The sequence below is a fragment of the Sus scrofa genome, chromosome 4 (assembly GCF_054392235.1).
Source record: "Sus scrofa isolate SSC_HxYL_T2T_F1_AM1 chromosome 4, Sscrofa_HxYL_maternal_Yorkshire_Landrace_v2.0, whole genome shotgun sequence".
Classification (NCBI taxonomy): Eukaryota; Metazoa; Chordata; class Mammalia; order Artiodactyla; family Suidae; genus Sus; species Sus scrofa.
The window spans coordinates 21113123-21139577 of NC_139386.1; the positions used below are offsets into that span (position 1 = coordinate 21113123).

The 26455-nt window shown below is 40.6% G+C and overlaps 1 protein-coding gene across 2 annotated transcripts in view; it reads left to right on the forward strand.

Moving 5' to 3' along the window:
- The window catches only part of LOC110260233 (uncharacterized), a 748649-nt gene that overhangs the window by 20333 nt on the left and 701861 nt on the right, over positions 1-26455 (forward strand). Inside the window, exon 1 of one of the 2 annotated variants that reach the window (XR_014843470.1) lies at positions 20545-20616. The exons of the other annotated variant lie outside the window; for it this stretch is intronic. The gene's annotated coding sequence lies outside the window, so the exon portion shown is untranslated. Of the gene's footprint in view, positions 1-20544; positions 20617-26455 lie in introns of those variants that run through there. 2 annotated transcript variants of the gene reach the window in all.

Genomic DNA, 26455 nt, shown 5'->3' on the forward strand with positions numbered 1-26455 from the left:
ATTCTTGTATTAGTCAAGGATTCCATCTCCTCACCTTGCTTCTGAAGACTTTAGAGAATAACTCTAATCTCAATTTAAAAATAAAGTGCTTGATTAGCGTAATTACCAAGTGCTTTCTTCACAGGCTAATAGGGTCAGTCAATAAGTTTAAACAAAATTTCTTTCCTGCCAGAAAGGAATGCTTAGAAGCAGAGTCCTTTTGTATAGAATTTCCAGAGACTTACTCAATTGCCATAGACCCTAGGTTTGAGGTACTCAAGAGGCAAAGCAGCTTCCCAAGTCTTGGAATGCCTCCTCCCTTTCTGTTTGGTAAACTCCTAATCACACTTTGACAGTGCAGGGAGGGCCTGGGGCAAGGGGAGATACTGAAGCAATGTTTTAAGGTGACCGCAGGGTAATAACAGTGGCAAGCAGATGATCAGAGGAAATACAGAATTGTGTGCAAATCAGCTAAAAGCTTTGAGTAGACTAAATTGAGGGAGAGGTACCAGCTAAGGAAGGTGATGGACATCTGTTTTTATATCCTTTCCCTCTTCTTCTGATAATAGAACTCTTCTCTGGAGCCTGAGTGGGGCTAGCCCAGCTGGCTCTCTCCTCTAGCTACAGTGGTGGGCATGTGGGCCTAGATATGCCCAGTAAAGTATCCAAACCTTTTGGCCTAGTGACTCAAGAATGGACACATATCCCAGGCTGGACCAGTCAAAGCACCCCCTGATCCCGTTTTGACATAGATATCAGGGAACATGTCTTTTGTTAAGCCACAAGGGTTGCTAGGTTAGATCTTGGGCTACTGAGAAGCATCATGGAAGAGATACCACCCTCCTAAAATATGGAGGGTGGTGGGAGGGGGAAGGGGGGAGAGAGAGACTGCGTCCTGATGACTTACTTGAACCTCTGGGTCCAGTAGCATCTGAAGTCACTCATTTGACTTTTCTGTTAGAGACATTAAAATTCCTTTTTTGCATAAGTTAATCTGCCAAGCCTCTATTGCTTACAATTGAAAATGTTTTAACTTATATAAGTACTAAATCCAAAGATCAAAAATCTTCCTACTCGTCAATACCCATGTTAACCTTCATTAGTTTAGAGCCATCTAGGCATTAAGTACAAGGCATTATTCTAGATGTTAGCAGCTACGAAGTTTCATTTAACTATCCATCAATAAACATTACTGGGGTACATGCAAGTATCAGATGCTGTGGATGCAGAGGTTATTAGGACACATTCTTTTTTGGCTTTGAGGACATCACAATTTAGGAAGACATAAATAAATCACTAAAGTCCACAAGAGTTTTGAAAGTTCAGAGCACAGTGCTTCATGGTTAAAGATTGCTTTGAAAATCAGATAAGCATAATAAAAATATGATTAAAATGTCTTAACATGGTTCCTCCTGTTACTGAATTTGCTACTAAGGAGGAAAGACAGTCAACAAAGAAAAATGAAAACTCACATGCTAGAAAACAGTGTGGGATTGGAACCCAGTGGTGGGTGTTAATAGAGCCATAGCTATGGAGCTCAGAAAAGAGATCCTGGAGAATTACAACTCAAGGAGGACTTCATGGATAAGATTAGCCTTGCCAGGGGCTTTCAAGACTAGGTTGAATTCTGATTGGCTGCTCATGATGTAGCTGAGGACTTTTAAATCTATGGGTAGGTAAGTCAGTAAAAGGGTGTACAGGTGGCTTCAGTCAAGCAGATCAGCCTGTTTTGGTGGCAGCAATCCCTTTGGAAGAGAATGGAAATCCTAGGTGAGGATTTATCATTAACAAAGCCTAGCTGTTCAGAGATCTCCTAACACTTCTCTATTAGATCATCTGCAATGATGAAAACAAACAAACAAACAAACAAACAAACAAAAACAAACAAAAACACAAAAAAACCAAACCAAAGACCTAAAATATCTATGGTTAAAGCAAGAGAGATGTTTATTTCTCACTCAGATGACTAAACAGAGGCATCTGGGGACTGACATGGTTTCTCCAGGTTTCAAAGACTTAATTTGCTAACATCCTGCTGTCTGCTTTCTAGAGGGTAGTACCCCTGTCCACATGGTTCCAGATGCCTCACTACTACATTTGAATCTCATTCAGGAAGTGAGAAAGAAGAGAGAACATACTTCCTTGTCCTATAAAGGCAAGACCTAGAAGTACCTACATTCATCATTACTGCTCATATTCCATTGGCTAGGGCTTAGTCATGTGAGCACAACTAGTTGTAAGAGGGACTGGGAAAAATAGTTTTATTCTGAGCATCCATGTATTAAAATCTAGGAATTCTAGACTTGAGGGAAAGAGAAGCATAAATATTAGGACACAACCAGTTTCTGTTACATCCTCTTCTTCCAAGAGGTGGTTGGGGGTTAATGACTAAGAAACATAGGCCCTGTGCCTCTTAACAAGGACTGATCCATTTTTTTCCTTTTTCCCGCCCTACTCATTAGCTTCCTAATGAAACTGGGAAAATGAAAGAAGAGGGAGACTATTTGGTGAACATTGTTCCAGGAACTTTCTGCAGCAGTTTAATCTTTACATGAAATAGGCATAATTATCCCCACTTCAAAAATAATAATTTGAGATATGGAAACAAGATATAAAGATAGGGAACTCATCTTTAAAAAGACTTGTTAAAAAGAATTAGGCAGAATTTCTGCTGTGGAGCAGTGGGTCAATGATCTAATTTGTCTACGTGGAGGTGCAGTGAGTTAAGGATCTGGCATTGCTGTATCTGTGGCGTAGGGTGCAGCTCAGGCTCAGATTCAGTCCCTGGCCTGAGAACTTCCATATGCTGTGGGTGTGGCTGAAAAAGAGAGAGAGAAAAAAAGAACCAGACACTTTATATTCGTTAAATACACCAAGAATTTTATGTTTGTTAACTCATTAAATCCTCACAATTCGGTCAGATATATATTATTTTTTCCTTATGCATATGAGGAAACCAAAACTGGGCAGATAAGCTTGGAATTTCAATTTAGTTCTAACTCCTAAAGCCAAAATTTTTCCATTGTATAAACATGTAACTTCCCACCATTGTCAGCTACAACTTTTTCCATAGAATTCCTTTACTCACTTATGAATTAATCAATCCATCGCTGAACAAAAGTTTTTTTAAGGACCCAGGGTGTTACAGGCTCAGGTTTCTGACTTCTTATGGCTTATTCTAGGTGGGAAAATTGAATCCATTGAAACAAATACATATTGTATGCTTATTATGACTAAGACTGGTGTTATAAAGACAAATACAATGCTTGACATATAATAGTACTCCATAAGTATTGAATTAATTACAGACATAACCCTCAGGGACATCATGGTCTATTAGTTCAGATTCAGAACAACATAAATTTGGGAAAGGATGTGACTTGGCCCCAGCTGTGGACTGAAAGGCTGTCTCTGGATGTGCTGGGTATGAAGAGCTGTTGGAGTCAGGACGTCTTCTTACTGTCTCACATCCACACTCTCCTTCTCTGAGCTCTCTGTGAGTAGGATCTGCTCTGAAAACCAAGCATATGCAGAACCCAGGCAGGAAACAGACCCTGGACTTGGAGCCAGGGGCCAGAAGATGAGTTCATTCACTGGCCCATAACGGTTGCCCTTTTGTACTAAACAACCTGGTCATGATTTCAGGGTGGTTAAGGGCAAGTGGAGAAAGAGAGGGAAAAAAAGACAAGAACCCCTTAAGTACATCTGTATCAAATCATCCCTAGGTTTGGTAGTGAACGCAAGGCATTCTTGAGTCAGATGGGCCCAAGATGGGGGAAATGTTGCTGAATACATTCTGTTTATTACCCTTTGCATTTACCCCCACCTTCTATCTCCCTCCAAGTTACTTCTGAACCACATATATCAGACTTATCTATGCAAGAGCCAAGGGTAATGATGGCTTCCTCATGGAGATTTCTTAAAAGAGATATGAATTTTAATGTTTGGACAGATGCCCAGATTGGGGGGAAAAAAAAAGTATGGAAAGGAGACAACATTGAAATAGAATGTTTCTAGAATGGAAAATGAAGTGGGAGGGTGCAGGAATTCTCTTTATTCTAATCGCCTCTACGGGGCTGCAAAGTTTTTAGTGCAGTGATCACTCTTTCTATTCCTCTTTGATGGTTGGGCTGTTGACAGCTGGCAAGAGATCTCGGATTCTGAAAGAGGGAATATGGAGGGTCAGAACAATTCTTGTTGAACTTTGGGCTATCTGTTAACCCATCTCATAATACAATTGTGTTTTGAGTTGGGGAAACAGCTAAACATGATTTCTTTGGGGTATAAACTTTTAGTCACAATGTGGGTACACACATCCAGAATGGTATCAAGCTTGGAACATCTAAAGGGGGAGAGGAAAAAAAATAAAGTCGAGCAAGCCATGCAATAAATCCAAATATTACAATTCAAAATCAATTGTACCATTAACTGAGTCATCTCAAAAAATTAAACACTGATTTCTATGAAGCTACCACTAAGCATTTTTGGAATCTTTCTCATTTCTTTTTCTTCAAGAAAATACCTTTACAATTATGATCTATGCCTCTCAGTAAAGTAATTCTCATTGCTTTCTATCTCTTTGCATTAAAAATATATTCGCTTTTATTTTATTATTATTTTTTTTTAGGCTGCACCTATGGCATATGGAGGGTCCCAGGCTAGGTTCAAATCAGAGCCACAGCAATGCACAATCTGAGCTGCATCTGCGACCTATACCACAGCTCACGGCAACGCTGTATCCCAGCCCACTGAGCAAGGCCAGGGATTGAGCCTGTGTGCTCATGGATGCTAGTCAGATTCATTAACCACTGAGCCATGACAGGAACTCCCTATATTTGCTTTTTTTCAAAAAAAAAATTTGTTGTAGTTGATTTATAATGTTCTATCAATTTCTGCTGTACAGCAAAGTGACCCAGTCACACACATATATACATACATTATGTGTCACATTCTTTCTCTCACATTATCCTCCATCATGTTCCATCACAAGTGACTAGACATAGTTCCCTGTGCTGTACAGTAGGATCTCATTGCTTATCCACTCCAAATGCAATTGCACATTAGGAAAGAGGAGAAGGGAAATAGAAAAAAAGAAATGTAGTCGATGTCTTAGCATGAAAAAACTAGATTGCATTCTTTTAAATGACGGAGCAACCTATTTTTTTTTTTTTTGTAGGAAATATAGAAAACTAGGATAAATACAAAGAAGAATTTTCCTGTCATCTCAGCAACAATGTAAAACACTTGTAACACCTTTGATGATTTTTAATGCATACACATGGGGCAAGTTTGCTGACTCATTCTCACACCTGAGGTGGTGAGAATAAAAAGATAATTAATTTCCTCATTTCTCCCATTCTACCCCTTCCATTTCCATCCTCTTCTCTCACTCATATTTTTCCAAGGAGAAGGAAAATCACTCTTGACTTTGTCTCCCAAGGTTTAAGCTCATCTGTGTTTGGGTTTACGTGTGTCATGGGTGAGAGTGTGCATGTGTACGTGAATTGGGTCTGAGGGATGAAGATTGAGAGTTCATTTGGGTCTTGAGGGTCTTTGAAGAAATAATCAACCGAGGCTTTAGTTTGGAAGATTTGGCTTATCATGGACTTTTTTCTCTCTCTTTTTGCGGCTACAAGTGTGGCATATGGAAGTTCCCAGGCTAGTGATCAAATCAGAGCTACAGCTGCTGGCCTACCCCACAGCCACAGCAACACGGGATCTGAGCCACATCTGCAACCTACACCACAGCTCACGGCAATGTTGGATCCTTAACCCACTGAGCAGGTCCAGGCATCAAACCTGCGTCCTCATGGATACTAGTTGGGTTCCTCACTGCTGAGTCACAATAAGAACTCCTTGTCATGGAATTAAGGAAGAATTGTGCACCATGGGGAGAAGAGAGAAAAACTGGAGCTTAAATGCAAAGGGTGGAGTGGCCCTAGGAGAGAGCTGACATCTCCAGGGGAGATTGAAAGAGAATGGGGGTTGGAAGGTTCGTAGATATGTACTCCTCCTGCCCAGAACCAAGAGTGACAAAATCTCTGGTGATGTGTCCTTGAGGAGAGAACCCTGAACATCCCTGTTTTGAGATCAGTGGCAGAAGCTTCCTGTCTTCAAGCCTATGACAAGGCCAGGGCTATGAAGAGCACCTGTCTTGCCACCTCCAGAACAGTAGCCCTTGTCAGTATCAAGACGTCCTTTGAGGAATTATGGGAACAAAGGCACTGACTGTGGTCTAGAGATAGACATCTCCTCCATTTCTTGGTATTACATGACCCCTGGGTTAGTAGGAAGATGCAAAAGAAAGTCTGTAAATGTGTATGTCGGGGCAGGGGGAGGGGTTTGAACCAACAATCCCTGGCTTGGTTCTTCCTTTCAGCCAGGCACGGTGGGACGCTAAACCAGATTTCATCCAATTTAGAAATGTAAAGAAAAGTGGTAATTCTTGCACCTGTGTGGAAGGAGCAAATTCATACCTGTTATAGATGTGTTTTTCAAACACAGTAAGAATGTAATCACACTGTATAATGTATCAGGATTATTCCATGCTTTTAAATATTCCTTTGCAACATAATTTAAAATAGTTGCATAATAACTCACTGAGCCAAAGTATCATTGTCTACTTCCCTATAATTAGATTTTTAGGTGGTTTCTACTAGTCTTATAAAAATTTCTGAGATAAACAATACTACTGCTATTTATCTTTACTTACTTCCCTTTCATTAAGATAATTTCCCAAAGAATCCCCGAGTCAAAGATTTTACAGAATTCTAAATTTCTTGACCACTTGATACCTACTAATAAATTTTCCCACAGAGGGAGTATTTTATTTTTCAACTGTAGAATAGGAAATTGCACATTTCCTGGCACTCTGCTCAAGGCTGGGAGGTAACATTTTTAGAATGTTGGCAGTTGGGTTGGCGAAGAATGGTATTGCCATCTTTTTACACTCTTTTTTAGAATGAAAAGGCAATCTTTTCTGTTCATCACTCACCTTAGTTTCAGATTTTCGAGTAATTTATAGACCTGATCTTTCTCAGTAGATCAGCATTTGCCCTGCTGAGGACAGATCACAGGATGTGTTGTGTGCCTTCTGGTAAGATGGCTCCACATAGAAGCAAAGGAATTGGGGGTTGGAGGCCAGACAGGAGTGTCCCTGGCTTAGCTGCTACTTCCCCGCCACGATTCTCGATTACAGAAGTAGAAGTACATGTCTTAGGAGGCAGGTAGCCACTTTGTGACAACTACTTGCAAACTCTGTGCACCTGGATGGATTACTTCACCTCTCTGTCTCCATGTTCTCATCTGCTAGATGAAGAGATAATCATTTAGAGAAGAAAGACATATCTGCCTCACTGGGTTGCTGGAGAATGAAATGGGACAGTTCTTATGATGCTCTGAGCACAGTGATGGCACATAGTAAGATCTCAGGAAGTGTCAGCTGCTCTTCTAAATAGCCAAGTCTTTATTTTGGGATCCTATGTTGGTATTCACCTATCTGTGCTTCATTTATCTGTATTATGTATGAATAACTTGTTTTCCTTAATTAAAATTTAGTTTTTCAAGAGATGTACACTACAAAAATTAAGGAGTTTTTAAATTTACTTTTGCTTTTTATGGCTGTACCTGTGGCATGTGGAAGTTCCAAGGCTAGGGGTCAAATTGGAGGTGTAGCTGCCAGCCTATGCCATAGCCACAGCAATGCAGGATCTGAGCCTCAGCTATGCCCTGTGCCACAGCTCACGGCAATGCCTGATCCTTAATCTACTGAGCAGGGCCTGGGATCGAACCCGGATCCTCATGCATACTAGTTGGGTTTGTTGCCACTGCACCACAATGGGAAGTCAAGAAGTTTAAATTAGAGAAAAAGGAAGAGAAACGAAATCCAAAACTGTGATTCTCTTCCTTTTTTTTTTTTTCCTAGTCAATCTTTATTTGCAGGTGTTCATATAGCTATAATCATCATGTATGTGTAATTGTATACCCTAGTTTAGGTGTTTATGCTAATTTTATATTGACATTTGGTATTTATATTTGCTCTTTTTGGTATTTCTACATTGTTCCCTTCAGTGAATGTCCTGTGGATTTTGTGATGATTCCTTTATATAGAACATTTAGGAGTGTTTCTAATTTTTTGCTATCAGATATAGCATGATTGTAAACATTGTCTTTCATGTGGTATTTATATATTTTGACTTATTCCTTAGGGTTTGGGACCAGAAATTAATTGCAGAATTGTATTTACCAACTGATAATGCCATCAACAAGCTGAAAATACATTTTGCTGCACTCCAGGAAGCAAGGCTTTCTAGCTTTAGGTTATAAATATTATGCAAACTTGCAAAACGTAACCTCAGTGCCTTTCAATTTGCATTTCTCTCATGACTTAATGATAAATGGTTTTCTCTTTTACTTTCTAGAGCTAGTTGCTCTTTCTCTTTTGTGATTTTTTTTTAAGAACCATTATGATAGCTTCTTGAATTATCTTAAAACTAGTTCTCTCCCCACTTCAGAATGCTCTTACATTGTCACCAAAGTTTATTTAGTAGCAACTTTGTGTGCAGAACTGTCTGGGCATTTGGTGTGGGTATAATAATGGAGGAGAGCTGGATCAGACAATAATGTGCAGAGGAGTGACCGGGAGACAGGACTTGGCCAGGACAGGAGCTGTAATTCCAGAGGAGGACATAATGGGGCTGAACATCTACTTAGCTACTTATTGGCATTTGATTTATTCTTTTGTGAACTGCCCATTTCAGTCATTGGTCTATTTCTCTATTTTTTTTCTTAAATCTTTATGGATACTCATTGAGTATTTTGATTATGTTTTGAAATGTTTTGTTGTATGAAACAGACAAATCTATATACAGATTGGATTAGTTTTATGGGGCTGCCATAACAAAATACCACAGACTTAGTGCCTCAAATGACAGACATTTATTTTCTTACAGTTCTGAAGTCTCAAAGTCCAAGAATAGGGTATCTGCCTCATCAGGTTGCATTCTCTTTAGGCCTCTCCCCTTGGCTTGCAGATGGCTGCTATGATGTAATAGAAAATACATATATTGATCTCTGCTCCCAGTTGCTAGCATAGAGCTCCTAAAACCCTTGTAATTTCCTAAGTGGTAAGAGCAATATAGACATCTTTTATTCTAACATTTGGTCTTTGACCCTGGTTCCCGACATAGAGCTGCCAGGTCCCTTGGAATTTCCTGGTGCTGGGAGTGTCTTTGGTTCTAATGAGGTAACTCTTGGTGGTCTCCTGGATGGCTTAAAGTTGGGGGCTGGTGACCAGATACACCAAACCATGATTAGAAGCTTGGAAATATTAGCTCCATCCCCCTTCCTTCAGGAATGGGAAAGGGACTAGAGGTTGAGTTAATGATTGATTACGCCAATGTGATGAAGTCTCCATAGAAAATTCCCAAGGCAGGGGTTTGGAGATCTTCCAGATTGGTGAACACATCTGTATACAGGGAGGGAGATGCAGCCCAACTCCATGGGGGCGGAAGTCCCTGCACTCAGCACTCTTCCCAACATTGCCCTATATATCTCTTCATCTGGTTCTTCATCTTTAACCTTTATCATATTTTTTATTATACAATAAGCTGGTAACTCTGGGTGTTTCCCAGAGTTCTGTGCACTGTTTTAGCAAATAATTGAATCCACACAGGGGTCATGAGAACCTCCAGTTTGGAGCCAAGTCAGACCGAAGTTGGGGGTAGCCTGGAGACCTACTACTTGGGACATGAAGTGGGCCACAGTCTTGTGAGACTGAGCCCTTAACTTGTAGGGTCTGCTGTAGCTCAACTTAGTGTCAGAATTGAATGGAATTGTAGGACACCCGGCCAGTGCCAGAGAATTGGTTGGTGTGGGAAAAACCCCACACACATTTTGTGTCAGAAATATTGTGTGTGAGAAAAACGAGAGGCACAGGGAGTTTTCCCTAGACAGCTGCCCCCTCCCTGGGTTTTCATAACGTCATGAAATTTGCCCCTGGTGTCTGTGTGTCCAATTTCCTCTTCTTTTTTTCTGCTTGGGGCCACACCTGCAGTGTATGGATGTTCCCAGGCTAGGGGTCAAATTGGAGCTGTAGCTGCCAGCCTACACCACAGCCACAGCAATGCAGGATCTGAGCTGCATCTGTGACCTATATCACAGCTTACAGCAATGCTGGATCCTCAACCCACTAAGAGAGGTCAGGGATCAAACCCACATCCTCATGGACACTATGTTGGGTTCTTAGCCTGCTGAGCAACTGTGGGAACTCCCAGTTTCTTCTTCTTATAAGGACACCAGTCAGATTGGATTCGGGACCACCCTAACAACCTCATTTCAACTTAATTACCTCTTTTAAGTCCTTATCTCCAATTACAGTTACATTTTTAGATACTGGGGGATAGTACTTTAAAACATGAATTTTGGGGATGGAATGACACAATTCCGCCCATAACATACACACACACACACATATATATACACACATACACACATACATAAACATATATATGCATATGTACATAAATAAAAACATCTTTTAAAATTTATTCATGATGTCTTTCCACCTAATACTTATTTACGTTTATCTAGTTAAACCAGGTATCACAGTTGAGTTTCCTAGAGACAGAGGCTGAAAAGGCAATTTGTGGACAGGTGATTTATTAGAGAAATATTCTCAGGAGAAAACTGTAAGTGCAATGAGGGAATTAGGATGGGGAAGGGGGAAGCAGCAAGGATGGGCTTTGGGGCTAGGTCTCCCCTCAGCTTTAAGAGGATGAGAGAAGGAGCTCACAGCAACCTTGGCTTAAATTAACAATGACTTGTTCTCCAGGGAAGCTTTTGTAGCAATCCTGCAGAAGCTGGGCTCCCGCACTCACATGAGAGAAAAGGTCCCGGGGAACCTGGACCAGGTACCAACAGCATCTACAGGGTTAACCTTTTGCTTCATTCTGCCTGATGCTTGGCCCATAGGTGGGAAAGTGGTCTCCCACATTTGCTCCTATTTTCTCCTAATATCTTTTTTTGAAACATTTTTTTGGGGCTTTTTTTTTTTCCCCTCCTTTTCTAGGGCTGCTACCACAGCATGTGGAGGTTCCCAGGCTAGGGGTCGAATCGGAGCTGTAGCTGCCAGCCTACACCAGAGCCACAGCAACGCAGGATCCGAGCCGCGTCTGCGACCTACACCACAGCTCATGGCAACGCTGGATCCTTAACCCACCGAGCAAGGCCAGGGATTGAACCTGCAACCTCATGGTTCCTAGTTGGATTCGTTAACCACTGCGCCACGACGGGAACTCCTTTTCTTCTAATATTTTATGACTTAAAATTTTTACTTGAAATTTATTTTCCTATCTGATATGAGGCAAAAATATAATATGATCTTTTCCTCATGGCTAGCGCGTTTTCTCAACACCAGTCACTGGAATAGACCATGGGGGCATAGCGTTAGCCATTAGTAAATGGAAAATTGCTGCTTGGTGCCAATCTGGGCAGAGAAGTTGAGACCACAGGCTTTTTTGCTTCTTTATGATAATGCAGTATTTTATTTATTTTTATTTATTCTGCCTGATAATACCTACTATTTGAGAACATTTATAATATTTATAACTATTAAGAAGCTTACTCTAAGAGGAGTTCAACTTTTTTTACTTTTTATCAATCAGATAATCAAAATAACCATGGTCAAAATTACTATATCTGAAACTTATAATAAATGATGTTGGTTTACATACGATTCAAATTTCGGTATAAAGTTCTTTGGCCGCAAGAAAGAACATTTATGGAGTTCCCGTTGTGGCTCGGCAGGATAAGAACCTGACTTGTATCCATGAGGATGCTAGTTCAATCCCTGGCCTTTCTTGGTGGGTTAAGAATCTAGCATTGCCGCAAGCTGAGGTGTAGGTCAGACAAGGCTCAGATCTGGTGTTACTGCAGCTGTGGCATAGGCTGGCAGCTGCAACTCCGATTCCACCCCTGGCCCAGGAACTTCCATATGCCATGGGTGCGGCCCTAAAAAAAAATAATAAAAAGGAAGAAAGAATATTTATTTTACTCCATTAATAGGAATATCTCAGTGTTGGAAAGGTCTCTTTGTATTTCTTCTGCTATTGAGCACAGTTATCTGTGATTGAATGGAGTTCAGTGGAGAGGTACTCACTGTGTTTTTTCCAAGTAAGAGAATATAACCAATTAGTGTAATAATGAGGAGGTAGGCCAGAAGTACAACCACTCAATATTTTTGAGGCCAATGGGTTAAGTCTTAGGAACTCTAACTAGTTGTTCTACTAGTTATTGGTCTAAGACCAAGTGTCCATCCCAGTTCTGCTTCTAGAATGAGCAGGTAATAGAGAAGTGATAAAACTCAGCAGTCAGGAAGGGGGTTTACATCCGGCCTTGACATTCAGCTTTCCTACCATCATGCCAGAGAAGGTTTGTTGTTAGGGGGAGCGTCTGGTCCCTGACCTCCTGGAATTGAGACTCTGAGAAGATGGGAATTAAGCCTTTTTCTGTGGCCCCTGTGCCTATTACTGCTTCTCTACCTCATCAGGAGAACTGGGGGCTCCTTGTTTGAGTATTTCCACATGGACTTCCAGACTCTCTTCTTTCTGAAGATGTTCTTGCCCCAGTGGTGGTCCCTATGCATTTTCCTGCTTAAGGAAAGTGCTTCTGCCTTGGCTCATGTTGTATTTTCCTCCCCGGAGAATGCGGAAAAGACACATTCATCCTTCTTTCCTACAATGTCCAACACTTCTGGCAAGTGACCTTCCTTCCAATCTCAGCAAAACCCTGCTGTGTCCTTCGTTGACCTCTTCTTCCTTTTATGGTAGAAAAAGAGTTGTTCTATTATTTATCTTAACTTCTCATAAAATCTTCATTTCATTCTCTGCTTTACTTTTCTTATCATTTTGATGCATTCCCTTCACCTCCAGTAAACTTCCCCTTTCTCCCCAGGAAGGATACCTGATGTGTATATTTTTATAATTCCTGTGGCTTTTTCTTATCTCTGATAACTTCTTGTTAAATTAGCTCAGTCTGGCTGGGGGCACTCACACACATGATTTGCTTTAGCGCTACAATGACCTTGCTGCGAAGATCTCCGAGTATTGCTGATGGACTCTCTGGAAAATGCTGACTTCAGCTTAGTGTGTGACCTGCCAGGGTTGGGAGTGGGACACATCCCTGACTTCAGACCTGTAATTTGCTTGCTCATTTGAGCCTCTCAGCAGCTGATGTTACAGGGAATAAAGTCTCCTAGCTAAAGAAGGAAGTAGGATTAGTTTCCACAGTAAATTATAGCATGTAGGCATGATGTAGGAAAATGGTCAGAGAGGTTGGTGAGTTTCCAAATTGAGGCTTGGTTCCTTTGAATCAGCCTACAGATGACTTTGTCAAGGTCATAATCCATGGGCAGCACAGGGTCAATGATCTTTGAGTTTAGCCATCGGTGCTGAATACCAGCCAAGCATACACTGGGCAGTGGGCAACTTCCTGAAGCTGCTTTTGTGCAGGTCCACTAGTCTAGAAATGTTTGGAAGATGAGGTCAATACAACCTACTTGATCCAGTCTCTAACAATTTAGATCTGTTTTACTCATTCATTCATTCATTTAATTGTTATTCATTTATTCACCTCTCTGTAATAGGTCCAGGTTAACCCTGGACTGAAATTGTGAAGTGGGTAGTTAATTTTTCTTGTGTCTATCACCTCCTCTTTAGTTGAAGTGCTCCGCTTCTCCCCTCCATTCTCAGGTGCTAAGACCATCCTTCTATCATCGCATTGTTTCTCTTGACTCTTGATACGTCTCCCGAACACACCCCTCCATTGTTTTGTTCCCACAGAACCTTTATGAGTGACTCAATGGATGATCTGGTTAACCATTCACCTAAGGTGCTATAATATTCAGACTTAGCAGTGAGTTACCAATATGAGAATTTCTGACATCAGGGGAGCCGTTTGGAGAAGTTGTTTTAAAGGGTGCTGGTGTTGGATGCAGGTTGAGGGGTCAGTGGAGATAGGTGAGTGGCTGCCTACACTCAAAGAATAATTCTTTTTTTTTTTTTTAAAAAAAAAAACTTACTGAGGAGTTCCTGTCCTGATGCAGTGGAAATGAATCCGACTAGGAACCATGAGCTTGTGGGTTCCATCCCTGGCCTTGCTCAGTGGGTTGAGGATCCAGCGTTGCTGTGAGCTGTGGTGTAGATTGCAGACTCGGCTTGGATCCTGTGTTGATGTGGCTCTGGTGTAGGCTGGCAGCTACAGCTCCGACTGGACCCCTAGCCTGGGAACCTCCACATGCTGCGGATGCGGCCCTAAAAAATGATAAAAAGACAAAAAAAAAACTTACTGAAATACAGTTGATATACAATGTTGTGTTAATTTCTGCAGTACAGCAAAGTGATTCAGTTATACATAAACACATACCCACTTACATATAGGTTATTATAGGATACTGGGTCGATTTCCCTGTGCTATACAGAAGGTGCCCATTGACCATTCATTCCATATACAATAATGTGCATATGCCAATCTCAAACTCCCAGTTCATCCATCCCCCAACCCTTTTCATTTGGAAATTACTAAGTTTGTTTTTGAAGTCTGTGAGTCTGTTTTGTAAATAAATTCATTCGTATCATTTTTTCAGATTCCACATAAAAGTGATATTATATGCTATTGGTCTTTCTCTGCCTGACTGACTTCACTTAGTATGATAATCTCTAGGTCCATTCATGCTGCTGCAAATGGCATTATTTCATTCTTTTTTTTATGGCCAGATAATATTCCATTGTATATGTGTACCACATTTTCTTTATCAGTTCCTCTCTCAATGGACATTTAGGTCTTTTCCATGTCTCAACTATTGTAAATACTGCTGCAGTGAACATAGGGTGCATGTATCTTGAATTATGAATTTTCTCTGGATATATGCCCAGGAGTGGGGTTGCTGGATCATACGGTAGTTCTAGTTTTAGTTTTTTGAGGAACCTCCAAACCGTTTTCCATAGTGATTGCACCAGCTTACATTCGCACCAACAGTGTAGGAGGGTTCCCTTTTCTCCACACCCTTTCCAGCATTTATTGTTTGACTCTTTGGTGATGGCCATTCTGACCAGTGTGAGATGATAACGCACTGTAGTTTTGATGTGCATTTATCTAATAATTATCAATGTTGAGCATACTTTTTTTTTTTTGTCTTTTGTCTTTTTTGTTGTTGTTGTTGTTGTTATTGTTGCTATTTCTTGGGCCACTCCCGCGGCATATGGAGGTTCCCAGGCTAGGGGTCCAATCGGAGCTGTAGCCACCGGCCTACGCCAGAGCCACAGCAACGCGGGATCCGAGCCGCATCTGCAACCTACACCACAGCTCACGGCAACGCCGGATCGTTAACCCACTGAGCAAGGGCAGGGATCGAACCCACAACCTCATGGTTCCTAGTCGGATTCGTTAACCACTGTGCCACGACGGGAACTCCAGTTGAGCATATTTTCATAATGCTTTTTGGCCATCTGTATGTGTTCTTTGGAGAAGTGTCAATTTAGATCTGACCATTTTTTGATTGGGATGTTTGTTTATGGCTACACCCATAGCATGTGGAAGTTCCCTGGCCAGGGGCTGAACCTACACCACACTTGCAATCTGAGCAACTGCAGTGACAACACCCAATTCTTAATACCCTGTGCCAAGAGGGAACTCTGTTTTTTTTTTTTTTTTTAATATTGTGCTTTATGTGTTGTTTGTGTATTTTGGAGATGAATCCCAAATATCTATATATATATTAATTCCCCAAAACATATGTATATATATTCTATCCAACCCTATCTAACTTCTCTTTAAATTGAGGTATAATTGACTTACACTATTACCTTAGTTTCAGGTGTACAACATAGTAATTTGTTTGTTTGTTTGTTTTGCTTTTTAGGGCCACATGTGTGGTATATGAAGATTCCCAGGCTAGAGGTGGTCCAATTGGAACTACAGCTGCCGGCCTACGCCATAGCCCCAGCAACTCAGGATCGGAGCCAAGTCTTGCAACTTATACCACAGCTCCGGCAATGCCAGATCCTTAACCCACTGAGTAAGGCCAGGGATTGAACCTGCAACCTCACGGTTCCTATAGTTGGATTCATTTCCACTGTGCCAAGACAGGAACTCCATAATTTGCTGTTTTAATTAGTTACAAAAATAATCACCGCCATAACACTGGCAACCATCTGTCACTATACAAAGTTATTACAATATTATTGACTGTATTTTCTATGCTGTATGTTATATCTTGTGACTTATTCATTTTATAACAAGAAGTTTGTACCTAAATCTCTTTCATCTATCACTGCCATCTCCCCTGCCCCCTCCCTCTGGCAACTACTAGTTTATTCTTTGCATCTATGAGTCTGTTTCTGTTTTGCTGTATTTGTTCATTTCTTTTGTCTTTTAGATTCCACATATAAATGAAATCATATTGTATTTGTCTTTGTCTTATTTTATTTAGTATAATACTCTCTAGTTTCATACATATTGTTGCAAATGGCAAGATTGCACTCTTTCTTATGGCTAATATCCTATATATACATATATCATATCTTTATACATTTACCTATCAGTAGACACTTAGGTTGCTTCCATGTCTTGGCTATTTTAAATAAAGCTGTAATGAATACTGGAGTGCATATAACTTTTCAAACTAATGTTTTCATTTTATTCTGATAAATGTCCAGAATTGGAATTGCTAGATTGTATGGTAGTTCTATTTTTAATTTTTTGAGGAATCTTACATGATTTTTCATTATGACTGCACCAACTTACACTCCCACCAATAGTGTATGAAGGTTCCCTTCTCTCCACATTTTTACCAATGTTTATTATCTGTTTTGTTTTGGATAATAGTCATTCTGACAGGTATGAGATGATATTTCATTGTGGTTTTGAGTTGTATTTCCCTGATGATTAATGATGTTAAGTGTTTTTTCATGTACTTGTTGGCCATCTGTATGTCTTCTTTGGAAAATTGTCTATTCAGATCTCCTGCCCATTTTAAATCACATTGTTTTTTGATATTGAGTTGTATGAGTTGCTTGTATATTTTGGATATTAACTCTTTATGGAACATTATCTTTTGCAAATATCTCCTCCTATTCAGTAGAATAACCTTTTGTTTTATTGATGGTTTCCTTCACTGTGCAAAAGTTTTTTGTTTGATGTATTTCCATTTATTTTTGCTTTTGTTTCCCTTGCCTGAGGAGACAGATTCCTGAAAATACTGTTAAGACTGATGTCAAAAAGCATATTGCCTATGTTTTAATTTAGGATTTTCATGGTTCCAGGTCTTACATTTAAGTCTTTAACCCATCTTGAGTTTGAAAGTGGTCTAGTTTCATTCTTTTGTCTGTGAGTATCCAATTTTCCCAGAACTCATTACTGAAGAGAATGTCTTCTCCCCATATTTACTCTTGCCTCTTTGTCATAAAAGCGTGGGTTTATGTCTCTTCCATTTGATCTATGTGTCTCTTTTTGTGTCAGTACCACAATTTTTTTTTTTTTGTCTTTTTGTCTTTTTAGGGCCGCTCCCGCAGCATTTGGAGATTCCCAGGCTAGGGGTCGAATTGGAGCTGTAGCCACTGGCCTTTGCCACAGCCACAGCAAAGCCAGATCTGAGCTGCATCTGCAATATACACCATTGCTCATGGCAACACCAGATCCTCAACCCACTAAGCAAGGCCAGGGATTGAACCTGCGTCCTCATGTATTCCAGTTGGGTTCTTTAACCAATGAGCCACGATGGGAACTCCAGTACCATATGTTTTGATTACTATAATTTGTAGTGTGGTTTGAAATCAAGGAGTGTGATACCTCTAGCTTTGTTCTTCTTTCCCAAGACTGCTTTGGCTCTCTGGGGGCCTTTTGTGGTTCTACACATTTGAAATTATTTGTTCTAGTTCTGTGAAAAATATCACTGGTATTTTGATATGGATTGCACTGAATTTGTGGATTGCTTTGGATGATACAGACATTTCAGCAATACTAATTCTTCCAATCTAAGAGCACAATGTAGCTTTTCATTTATTTGTGTCATGTTTAATTTCTTTAATTAAGGTGTTATAGTTGTCAGAGTATAGGATTTTCATCTCCTTGGTTAAATTTATTCCTAGGTGTTTTATTCTTTTGGAGGCATTTGTAGATGGATTACTTTCTTAATTTTCTTTAGGATAGTTCATTATTTATGTATTGAAATGTAACAGATTTCTAAAAATTTTGTATCTTACAATTTTACTGATTTATTTGTTCGCATGGTTTTTTTTTGGTGGAGTCTTTGGAGTTTTCTACACGTAGTATCATGCTATCTGCAAGTAGTGATGATTTTACTTCTTCCTTTCAAATTTGGATAACTTATTTATTTTTTTTCAGTCTGATTGATGTGTTTAGCACTATGTTGATGAAAGTAGTAATAATGGGCATCTTTGTCTTGTTCCTTTTCTTAGAGGAAAATCTTTCAACTTAAAATCACTGAGTATGATGTTAGCTGTGGGTTTGTCCTGTATAGTTTCTATTATGTTTGAGCACATTCCCTCTACACCCCACTTACTGAGAGGTTTTTTTTTTTATCATAAATGGGTGTTGAATTTTGTCAAATGCTTTTTCTGTATCTGTTGAGATGATCATCTGATTTTTATCCTTCATTTTGTTAATGTGGTGTATCACACTTATTGATTTGCAGATACTGAACCATCCTTGCATTGCTGGAATACATCCCATTTGATAAAGGTGTACGATCTTTTTGGTGTATTGTTAAGTTCAGTTTGTAAATATTTTGTTGAATATTTTTGCATCTATGTTCACCAGGGATATTGGTCTGTAACTTCTCTTTTCTTTTCTTTTTTGCTTGCTTGCTTTCTTGCTTGCTTTCCTTCCTTCCTTCCTTCCAGTACCCTTGTCTGGTTTTGATAGCAGGGTAATGCTGGCTTCATAGAATTAGTTTGGAAGTGTTCCTTCCTCTTCAGCTGTTTTGGAATAACTTGAGAAGAATAGGTGTTAACTCTTCTTTAAAGTTTTGGTAGAATTCCTCTGTGAAGCTGCCTGTTCAAATTTTCTGTTTCTTCCTGATTCACTTTTGGAAGGTTGTATGTTTCTAGTAATTTATCCATTTCTTCTAGGTTGTCCAATTTGTTGGGGTATAAATATCAGAACTCCAAAGCAGTGTAGATTTAGTATTTCCTGTGAGGAATCTGGTAACCTATAAGGATGGGTTAGCCAGTTTGAAAAGTGTATGTAGAGGCACGAGTCTCCTTAGCCAGGAGTAAGATCTTGCAAATGCACTGGTGACAGAAAAAACAGCCTACTGATCACCAGGCATGCTTCTTTGTACAGATGGTTCCACTGTTGGTCATGTTTGTGTCCTTTATGAAGAGTTGCTGCTTGCTTTCTTTTTTTTGGAAACATTTAAACTCTTAAGGCTGCCTTGATCCATTTATTTGGTAATTTCTCAGCTGAGGATTTTGTTTTCACCTCCCTACCACTTTCATCTTTTCATCCTGTTCTTCAACCCTGTATTAAATGGCAGGCCCAGTTTTCTTCAAGGTCTTTTATCCTCTGACCTGGCTTCTAATGCTCTTGTGACTTTTCCTTTTGACCCACCCCATGGAGGTGGAATGAGAGGAGTATGTCAAAGAAGATGATACACTATAGTAAGCATTGGAAGTGCAATCCAAGCAGGAGACTGTTAGGCATTGGATTATGTTCCTCATAATTCATATGCTGAGGGACATAGTTCACATGTCCTAATTCTCAGTACTTCAGATTTGGATTATATTTGGATCATATTTACATTGTAGATGTAATTAGTTGAGGTCATTATGTGAATCCTAATCCAATATAACTGATGTCCTTATGCAAAAGGGAAATGTGGACACAGAGATAGCCGTTCCTCCCACCCCAACACACAGCTCCATGTAAAAATGAAGGCCGAGTTTGGGGTGATGCTTCTACAAGCCAAAGAACACCAAAGGTTGCCAGTAAACCACTGGAAATCTATGAGAGAGGCACAGAACAGATTCTCCCAAGTTAACTCTCACAAGGAACTGACACTTGATCTTATACGTCTAGCTTCCAGAACTTGGAGACTATAAATTTGTATTGTTTAAGCTATTCTTTTTTTTTTTTTTTTTTAACCACAGTTCTAGGGAACTAATTCTGGGACCCTGAATTAGTTGTCTTCTTACTTGTCTGTTTGTCCCTCATGCACTAGAGCAGCTTTCTCCAGAGTGTGTTGCTCGGAGATGGGAGCTTCCCTGGAGCTGCTTCAGGAGCCAGAGGAGGCCAAGCCAATGGGCCTACAGGCTCCCCTTTCAAAGAAACAGCCCTTCATTTTGTGTTTTTCTACTTAGGCCTCCATGTAAAGTTTCACTTGCAAAAATAATTCATCTGCCAAAAAATTAGAAACTCCTGTAGCTATTCCAACAGTGGGATCTCCTTTTCTCAACATTTTGGTGAAACTTTCAAAGTTTTTTGTGCTATGTGTTTTCTTAGTCTGTGCTGGACTGTGATAAATTCCCTCTCATGATCACTGTTTTCAAGGCTGAACAATGGACCTGCTTCTGGAAATGTGAAGTCAGGAAAGAGGAAGTCTCCAGGCACTGAAATAACAAGGTAATTTTTTCCTGATCCAAAGGCTGGGTTCTCACCCAGCCCTTCCCAGAGAGCAGTGCCTGTGAACAGCAAGGCTATGTAGGGGTGATTCCAGGTAGGAAGAGGAGAATGAGAATGGCATGATTTGTCTTGATGCCATGATGGTTTTCAAAAAGCAGTCTAAGCTGGCTTGGTTCCTGCCTAACCCCTCTGGTCCAGGGGCATGCTCACTACCTTTGCTATCACCTGTTGACACTGCACTCCTCTCTTCAAAAGAAAGGGCTCACTTGCTCCATCATGTGATAGATGCTTTAGGTCACCTCTGCTCTGGGCTGCTACAGACTTTGAAGTGTATGCTAACCTTCCTGCTGGCCTCGAAGAAATCCTGATTCTTCTCATTGTCCCATGGTCCAGCTATATCGCCATCACCCACTTGTGGAGTAGCTTATGAGGTCTTGATGTTCAAGGGTACTTTGGTAACTATACCTGTGAACACAGGCCATAAACAGCTGAGAAGTAGAGTAGTCTCAGTAATGAGATCAAAATTAGCTCTGTGCCATGCATAGTTATGAGTGCTCTTGCAGCAATTCTATTAGGTAGATATTATTATCCTTATCTAACAGGTGATAAAATTGAGGCTCAGAGATTAAATAAGTTGCCTAACGTTTCATGGTCAATAAATGGCAGATCAGGAATCCAACCCAGGTGGTCTGACCCCAGAGCCCTGCTCTGAGGCACAATGTTACCCCACCCTTAATGAATATTCACAGTAGAAGGTCTGAATTAGAGGCCCAGGATAATATATGTTTGGGTATGTTTCTAAGGTGTAAGAGAAAGCATTGAAAATAGTGGGGAAGATGCAGTTTAATAGTAATTCACAAATTAACAAGGATGTCGCCTGTTCTACAAAGAGCATAATAAGGACTACAGTTAAGTACTGAGCTGAATTACCTTTGTGAATTTTTTTTTTAACCAAACACAAATAGTGACAAATTATCATAGCTTCCCCTTGGGCCTTAGGCCAACTTAGAGGAAATATTAAAGTATTGAATGGGACCCTTTGTCTCAGTCACGGTAAGGTTGCTCTAAGTCACTCAAGGAGATAAATATCCAATGTGTTTTATTGTCATTTCCACATCTAATTTTCCCTAGGAAGGTAGGAGTCTTTGCAAAGAATTTCCTAGAAATGAATTCAAGCAAAGTATTCTTTCCTATACTTAGTGCATATAGATGTATGTATTTAAAACCACACTGATTGTATAGCCCTTTCTCTCCAGGTGGTAGGATTGAACTACTTAGCTGGAATGGTAGCCTTTGCTACTTGTGGCGTTAACTGTCCCAATCCTCCTTGGGGGGCAGGGGTTTCAGTGTGATTTCCACAGCATGGTCCAGGCTTGACCTATAGCTAAGAACCCAGGTCGCACTTGATGGATGGCCTCAGCTGCCTGGCTAATTGGCGTGCGGGTCCTTCCTGCCTCTCAGGCTCTAGCTTCATGGAATGCCATTCTTTGCCTGTCCTTGCATTGGTGGAAAGTACAATTTCTAGTTCCAGCAAGTGGGGCTCCAGGTCAACCCGGCAATGTGACCATGAAGTAATTGAAGCCTGAGTCCCTGTTGGGCTCTCACTGCCAGGCTGACTGGGAGGTTAAAAGATACAACTGCTAATAGGCACTGAAAGCAGTGAGGCCTCCCTGGAGGCATGAGGGGCTCACACAGGAGATCGATATGGCAGAAATAATCCTGCTTCTATCATTGTCCCTTTTTGCCAAGGCTAAATAATGGGAGGGATGTCCCCAGAGTACTCTATTAATATTACAGGGTGAATCGGAGGTGAGACCAGAGGAGGCAATGGCCCCTCTTCCCAAGTGCCTTCTGCTGTGGACTTTGGATTATAGGGTGATTGGCCAGTCTGTTCTTCTAGACAGCGCTTCTCTTTAAAAAAAATCCTACATGGAAATTCAATTTATGAGACAGAGAAGAGCAAATGTAGCAGACAACATTGATGCCTTGTTCTTTATTTCCTCTGCCCAGCTTGAGTTCACCAGCTGAACTGGGTAGTTTGTGTACATCCTTCTCTGCCCATGGGTTTTCTTCTGCAGCATCTATAGAGGTTCTTTTAGCTGGCCGACAGGGTGGAATTGAGGGGTTTGACACCCGAGGGACCACCCTCAACCAATGAGTTTGCAGACATGGTAGAACACTACTCTGGTTTTCTGTCACTCTGGGAAAAATATTTGAGGTGAGTTTAGAGGGTTTCCAACAAACTGTGCCCCTGGTGTCCTCAGAGATAAGCTACTTATGAATGTGGCTTTTTCTCCCTTCCCAGGCTCTCTATCCCCACCTTTGCCTCCTGGTGTCATCTTTCAATATACTTCTTGTGCCTTAATCCTTTTCTTAGTCTGCATCTGGTGGCACGAAATCAGGAGAGCACAGCTGCTCTGGTATAGAAAGGGTGAGGGGCCCAGAGCTATAATACTAGCTTTCTTCTTCCTCAAGCACTTAGACCCAGAAACTCCTAAGTTGCTCCAGGCATACTATCCAAGGGCTATCTGTTCCCTCTGCAAATGGAATATCCTCATGGCCGAAATGATACTCCCAAGTCCTGCTCTTCTCCTTGCTTTCCTTGCCTTTGGAAATAGTCCCACCATTCCTTTATTTCCCCAGAATCAGAAACCTTAGTCTGGTCTTACACTTCTTATGGTCCATCAATTAAACTGTCCTTGCAATTAGTGTATGTCCTCCCAATTCTACCATCTAAATAGTCCCTGAATACATCTCCTCCTAACTACCTCCACTACTATACTTCCTTCGTACCCCAAATGTTCTCGGTAGGGTAAATACCTGTTGTTCTCTCTAGTGTATGCTGTTGGTGCCATAGCCAGAGCTCCTTTACAGCTGTTCTGGGTGAGTGTAATGAATGCCACAGCAACCAGCTTATACCTGTGGACCTCTGCAAAGACATACCCTTGGCTTATACTCCACTTAATGCAGGGGTGCTAGGAGGTTAAGACCCTCTTACTCCCTAGGACCATCTGAAGACCAATGCAGAGTTCAATGATGCCTAGCACCTTGTGTCAAGGTGGGACCATTTTGTGGTCCAACTTGGATTCTAGCACGTTCTGTGGATCAGGTCAAGGATAGACTATCTTGGATCATATCTTTGCTATGTTTCTGTCCTTTCCTTATCCTTTTCTCATCAGTCTCTTATCTGTTTTTCCTGGAGAGTGGTCCCTTTGTAATGCACGTGACCAGAATACCTGTCTTAGGCTCTGCCTATAGGTAGCCCAACATAAAAAATCTTCCTGAACCAGCCCACAATGGCCATTTATAAAACACTCTCCATGGCAATTGAATGTTTGAGAAATGCTTTTAGGCAGTGTTATGCATTGTTTTCTTCAGACCTTCTTTGGAGTGAGTTTCTCACATTTCCTTTTTGCTGCCTTTGTCTTGAATTTTCTTCTTCTCTCCATCCACTTTGAATTGATAGGCCTGTGGAACCATAACATTTTGTTGCTAAACTGTGTTAAGAATTTTTGTATCTGTTTTCAGGATATTGATATTGGTCTGTAGTTTTCTTGAAATGCCCAGACAATAAAGCTGGTCTCATGAACTAAGTTGATAATCAATGTAAAAATTAGTTTAAATGCTTCCTTAAATATTTGGTAGAATTCACCAAAAAAGCTGTTTGGGCCTGGAGTTTTCCTTTCTTTTCTTTTTTGCGTCTTTCCTTTTTTTCCTCCCTCATAATCCATGGACAAGTTCTGCCTGCTCTCCATTCTATTCAACTCAGGTCTTTGGGTGTAGGATTTTCTTAGCCTCTGGACTCCAGGGTTAATTCTTCTCTCTCTCCCAAAGGGACCTTCTCTTTCCATTCTCACAGTGCTCCATACATGAGTTCCACTCAAATAACTGTGTTTGCCAGTGTTCTGTAAAGCAAATTATGCAAAGCATGTAGAATTTTCTGCTCTGGATTCCCAAGCCCCTCTCATGCTTCCTGTTCTGAACTTCCACATCTAGGCATGTAGATGACAAGGGTGTACTAATGCCACCTGTGCCTGCATTGTCCCCCCTCCCCAGCTCTAGGCACTATACCTGCAGCCACAGCTGACATGGATTGGAGATCCAGGCTAGGAAACCCAGGACTCCTATAGGCCATGCCTGGTGGAGAAACTCAGTAGAGAACAAACCATCCCTTCCCTCTTCAGTATCAGGAGATACTAAAATCAAATTCCTGGTTTGTGTTTCCTTCTTGGGTTTGGTGGACAAGGCATTGAGGTGGTGATGACTCTGCTCTGGCTGTTTGAAGACAATCTAGTATTTTCAGGAGAGGCAAGATACATTTGGGTACCTCTCCAGGTGCCAAGATGTGCCTGTATTTTGCTCTAGAATCTGACACAGCAGCACTGATATCTCCTGCCCAGAGTGAACCCATTCCTAGGATGTCTACACTGTTCATATCCATTCCCTTCTGAAGAAATAGCGTCTTCTCCCATAGCAGGATGGTTGAGGCCAAGGGTCATGCAATCGTCCAACCTTGGTCCAGTTCTCAAAGTCTTTATTGTTCAGTCTTGTGTGCCTATATAAATAAAAAGTACTTAGTTTAGGGCCAACCAAGATCATCATTGGTAAATTCTAGTCATTATTACTAGAGTTCTAGTCATTTTTTGTTGAGATGATGATGATTTTTAAACAGCATTCTGGTTTGAACCACTATACACCTGGCTTTGCTTTTCCTATCCTTTTTCCTTTCCAGCCTCATTCTGAATCCCAAAACACTGCAGGGCCTTCTTGAGCCATGTTATAATACTCTGGGACTTATGTTCCACATTTATAAACCGAGCATGTTAAAAATATATACATTTCAAAGTACCTTGCTGTGCTAGCATTCTATACTTCAAGATGGATTTGCATGTCCCTTATGTTTTTACCTATTTAAAAAGGAGGATTTTCCATTCATCCCTGGTGATGGAGAGTCCTCTTATTTCCTTGATTGATATAATAGAGTCTGCAGACACACTGCAAGTACATAAACATCAAACAAATATACATTTCTAATGAATTATTTACATTATATATAAGCATTAGTGCAAGTGGTTTTGTTGAAATGGAATTACAAGTCAAATTCAGTGCTAGATGAAGGGAGGGGAATTTTTCTTCATTTCCAGTTAGTTGGAGGAAAAGATTTCTGGGAAAAGCAGAAGTTTTTAAGGACTTTATTGCCAGGGCAGGGAGAAAGCCTGAAGGCATTTTGGCAAAGAAAAAAATCTTCCAGTCACAGGGTGCTGAACAAGAGAAAAATTAAGGGGGAGAAAGAAATGGTGAATTTGGTGAGCTCTGCATAGGCTCTGAGCAAAGCAAAAACCAGGCAACTCCCCTGCTGTAGGTCATGTTGTTCTTGCACTGAGGCCCAGGAGAATTATGTGCTTCATAAAGAAAGGGAATAGGAAATATTGTTCAAATAATAATAATAGTCATAAACATAAGTATAGCCAGTATTTACTGGGTGCTTACCATATGCTAGATTTTGGGCCAAGTGCATTATATGTAGAACCTTGTTTAATTATCCCAACATGCAGATGCAAAAGGTAATATGATTTCCCCTCCATCCACAAAGAGACAAGTTTTTTGCAAGCAATTTTCTGAAAGCCAGGCGACTATTTCAAATATTGGAGCTGGAATTCAAATTAAGATTTGTCTAACTCCAAAATACTATCCTGATTCTGATGTACTAACTTAAAGACTAAAATAAGTAAATAATGCACATATCTAGAACAAACTTACCCCTGAAGATATTAACTGAGTTCTCTGGTTGGGATGACTTCAGTTTATAACCTTGATATTTTCCCTCTCCTGGACATGA